This window comes from Halyomorpha halys, unplaced genomic scaffold, assembly GCF_000696795.3.
Source record: "Halyomorpha halys isolate HHAL.00 unplaced genomic scaffold, Hhal_1.1 Scaffold18.1, whole genome shotgun sequence".
Classification (NCBI taxonomy): domain Eukaryota; kingdom Metazoa; phylum Arthropoda; class Insecta; order Hemiptera; family Pentatomidae; genus Halyomorpha; species Halyomorpha halys.
Window position 1 is genome coordinate 2102842 of NW_027114407.1, and position 5113 is coordinate 2107954.

Below are 5113 nucleotides of genomic sequence, written 5' to 3' on the forward strand. Positions count from 1 at the left end.
CCCTATCTATACTTGGCAGACTCATGAATTTTGACTAGTAATTATACCTAGTTTTCAATAAAGTAATCAAAAATTGGGGTGAGATAACTGCCTTTTTTCTCCTCTTGGGCTCTTGTACTATGAGGATTGAGTGATATGATGATAAAAGGTTGATATTGGTGAATTTTACGTAGTTTACATGTTTCAGTTAGCCCTTCACTATAGTGATTTCAAAGATAATGCTGTACCTCTTAAACCACGAACTTCTATGAACGGATTTTTTATACGAATGATTAGTAGCTTAGAAAGGATTAACAAAGAAAAAAATTGTTGAAAAAGCTAAATTTCAATCGGTGGATTCTGAAAGGCGAATTTCGTACTTAATGGGAGAGTCACCTATAATTATCTAGTTTAATTTATTACTTGATGGGAGATTCATCAATGATTACCTAGTTTAATTTCGCCTAACCTTAATGAGGAATATATCTATATCCGCCAAAAATATTTTTTATAATATAAATAACTCGTAAAAATCAAATTTTTTTTAAATCTATTCTGTGGGTGAGGGGCTTTGGGGCTGCTAAGTGGAAGAAAAAGATATTTATCTCTTGAAAATAGTAAATTTTAACCATCCATGAATAATACAAGTTACGAAAATTGAAATCTGTGTTTTAAGAAGGGTCAGGGGTACAGTACTTTGTAAGGAAGTACTGTTTCTTGAGCAACGGTTGTACAAGGAGATGATTTATTCAACATAATTCTTTGCTCGAGCAGTCAAAAAGTGTTAGGACAATAAAAAATTACCATAGAATAAAAAGGAATCAAAACATTGAGACAGGTTTTGAGGTTAGTACAATCTTTTCATTAACTTGAAATATCAACAGTAAATATTTCCAGGAAATAAAGAGAGGGGAACAAGAGCTTACCAAGTCATTACCATTTCCTATGGTGTGATTTTGCATTACTAAGTACAAGGTACCTTAGTAATATCTGTTATCATTTCATATTAGGATTACAATCTTATGAGGAAAGGAGAAAGGAATAAGGAACTTACTAAAAATTTTGTTTACTGTTTTTCAAAAGTTATATGGATATTTTTTTCGTTTCACATCAAAACCTCATGCCTATATCTGTGATATATAGAGTGGTAATGAGAAACAGAAACACCTTACCATGGGTTTGTTTGAGGAAATTAGAATTCTTGAAAAAACAAAACGAAAACATCAATATAGCCTATAAAAAGAACGCACTTTCACAAAAAATATTGGGTTTCTTCTTATATCTGGGTCATTCTCAATCCAAATCCAATATGGGTCACCCAATTTAGTTATAACATCTTTTGAAAATTAATTTTATGTGATTAGATTATTTTTATTTTGAACACATACTTTCATACAAAACTTCTTGGTAATTTTCTGAAGTAGGCAAGGCCCTTAATATCATAGTTTTGGTGATATCGATTTTTACAGAAAATCTTTATTTAGGGAGTGATATATATTCAACTAAAGAGTGATACAACGAACTAAAGCGCCGTAGTAATTTTTATATAAAATTATTTGGCAGTAGTAAATTTTAACCTTTTGATTGCAGATGATTTACAATATATATGTATTATCGGTATTTATTTTTCTTCGGTACTAGGGAATGGCCATCACTAAAAATACTCGCAAATTTTTCATTATTTTACACATCCTGAGACCAACTGAAGAGTTTAAAGAAAGAAGCGAAGAATACCAAGCGCGTTCTGCTCCCTTCTAGGGTGTCCTGATGGGAGATCCTCGTCTTTGAGCACAAACTTTTCCTTCCTGAGTTTATATAGATGAGAATGTCATAGAGTGGCTAAGAAGTGACTGAAAACTATGTGATACAGGTAATAGGTTTTATAGTGATTGTTGTGGTCCATATAAAATTTAAACTGTTCTTACCTATTCTTGAATGAATTCTGAAAAAAAGATGATAGTCACGTTTTTTAGATTTATTGCAAAAGAAACTGGTATCATTGACTTGCAAAGACACCGTTTCAACTTTGTGACAGAGCCAGGGAGTGACAAAACAAATATTATGTATTTTATGACTAAATAATGAAAAATGTGGGCTCCAAGAGGGATAATAATAGAAAAATATTATTCACATACAGATGGTTGATCATTCTAAAAAAAAAAAAATTGTAACTGGAGTAACTTCATAACCTATATGAGGGTCCTATTAAAAGTTTTTCGTAATTTTACACCCGACTTCAAGGCGCCCATTCTTGAGTGTAAGGAGGAGAAAGTGTAGACAGCCCAGTGGTCTGATCTACATAGAAGAGAGCAGACAATACAAGAAGGACGTGCTACACAACTGACCAGTACAAGAATACAATCTACAAGAAGGATTCCCTTCAATATGAAATCTACCAGCGTACCAACCGTTAGAACGGTCCTGTCCGTCTGTTCTCTATAGCCGCTATCTTTCACTATATCTATCTGTCAGTTCTATTTCCATCCCGGCTTATATACATTCTCAGTTTATTTTTTTAAAAATATATATCATTCAATAAATTTATTTATCCATTATAAATAGTCCAATAGAAGAACTCTATCAGTTGGCGTGTGATAATTCCTTTTTAATACACAAACTAAAATGTTGTGAATTGGTTAAAAAATGTAACGTGATTACAGATGAAGAACAATGAGATTTATTACGCTTCCTCCTAATACAGGGAAACTTTTCTTTTCATGTAGTAATTAAAAGAAAAAAATGTATCCTCAGTATCGAAACTTTTCACTCGAATTTAAGTACTTCACATCAAGGAACAAATTTAGTTCTGTGGCTGTCTTGTGTCGATATTTTGTTCAGGCATAATAGATCAAAAGTTTATCCAATTTTTATAAAAATAAAATGTAATTTGTTGCTAACTGTGGTATATAAGTATTACTCCCACATAACAACCCACTGAATACTCGAAACATCATTTCATTTTTACTTAGATTTATCACCAGTTGTATAGTAATTCTGCATGAAAGCAACCCCCACATACAGACTCTAATTCAAAAGGGGATGGAAGCGATGAGGGAGAGGGAATATATGTAACAGACATCTTCGAAATCTCCAAAACTGTGTTGTAGGAGTTATGAAACGGAATGCAGTGCCTTCTTACCCCCTCCATTGACTTTACATGAAGTAGAAGATTATTTTCGAGAAAAAAAGTTAGTCCAGTAGATACGTATTTGAATTCCTTTAAAAATGTTAATGCAATTTTCGATATTAACATTTTGATGCCTGTTGTTTACATAGGCCAAATGTTTATGTGTGTTATCATTTGGACATTGGGCGAAGGAACAATTTTTGCTCTGCTACTGTTATAAATTAGCTATCTTCTCCATCAGATGAGGGCCTACAATTTATGCCAAAATATTTGTACTAATAAAATAACTTTTACTTATTAGTGAACTCTTCAGTGATTATAACGCATAAATGCTGTCATGGCTGTAACTATCAAACAGTTACACTATGGAGATGGCTGCGACTTTTGGTGCAATAGCCTGAAACTGTACGATAGTTCAATGTCAAGGCGTATACATCTGATAGTTAATGTGACAGTTGCTTCACTGATACTAATTGTACTATCAACTATCACACCAGAGCTAGTGAGCTTACATTGACAGCGAATTGTCATAAACTAGTACTTTCAATGAATCGGTGTAAATGAAATCAAATATTATTAACGTTGTCAGAAATAACAATATTAATAATATTTTGATATTGGTGAAAATTCTAAGTGACAACGAAGATTGAAATAACCTATCAATTCACAAAATAACGTTTTCCAACATTTTTTTCTGAGCGTATGCGAATTGTTTTCATATAATTAGCTCACTTATATAATAAAAAAAGTTTCAGGAGTCAATATGTGTGAAGTATGACAACGCTGTGTGCGCGCGCAAGTGGGTACAATTTTTTATTATTTGATTAATTACATCGATTCTTTGTTGAAAATTGGGACCCGAAATTGGCCGCTTTATCAGCTATAAATCGATATAGGATACTATCGATAGGGTAGAGTGTACTGTACCTACCGTACTGCACTTCTGTAGTGGGGCCAGTTGTTTTTTCATTGGACGGATACTGATCGATTAGTTATGGTCGGGAGGATCCTATTGGTCAGATATATTCAGCTACGTCATCCAGATTAACTCATTCGTCTCATTCTCTTAATCTCTTTCTTTGGCGGGGAAAGGAAAAAGAAAAAATTATCAGCTTGTTCACTCTTCGATTAAATGTAAAAAAAATAGGTTTAAAGAATCCACTATGTCATGGCATGCGTTTGTAGTGAATTTATTTCGTTGAAAAATAAGAAAAAACAAATGTTACTTAAAATAGCATTAAGTATGTTAATAACAAAAATTTATATAATAAAAAATATTTTTTTTATCTCTCTATCTTCTTTAAATTTTTATATTGTATTTTGTAATGATTTTAATTTATTGCATAAATGAAAGGCCATTTCATGTTAATAACAAATGTTTAATCTGTATTTGATTAATTAGAGATTTCTACCGTGAAATTTAACTTAATTTTGTTACCACTAGGGCCCTGTTTCATAATAAAAGCTAATAGTATAAGTTAAAATTACAAGTATAGAAAAAACATGTTAATTACACTAATACTTATTTTTCTTCGTAATATATTTATAATCCCTATATAATACGGAGAACTATTAGTGACATTACAGGAGTTAAAAAGTACTATAGTACGTTACTATTGTACAAGTCAGTGTAATTGTATTAAGTTAAATCTACAAGACTAATAGTATTAGTTTGTACTTTATTATAAAACAGGCCACAGATAATAATTTAGTAGAATATCTCTAATTCGACTTTCGGAAGCTCCATTTTGAAACCCAATTTCTTGATCAATGACCCGCTGAGTTCACGATAAATATTTCTTCCGAAAAACATCAATTCGAAAATGTTAATTCAATTGAAACCCTCAACAATCCTTTCAGTTTTATTCCGAACTTGATCAGGTGAAGTGAAATTAGTTTTAATTAAACAGTTTTATTCATAAAACGAGGTGGTAAAAGTAAATAAGACAATTTGTTTATGAAACGTAAGAAATCAAAACCTGCTTCGAGTCACAATCATAGAGATAT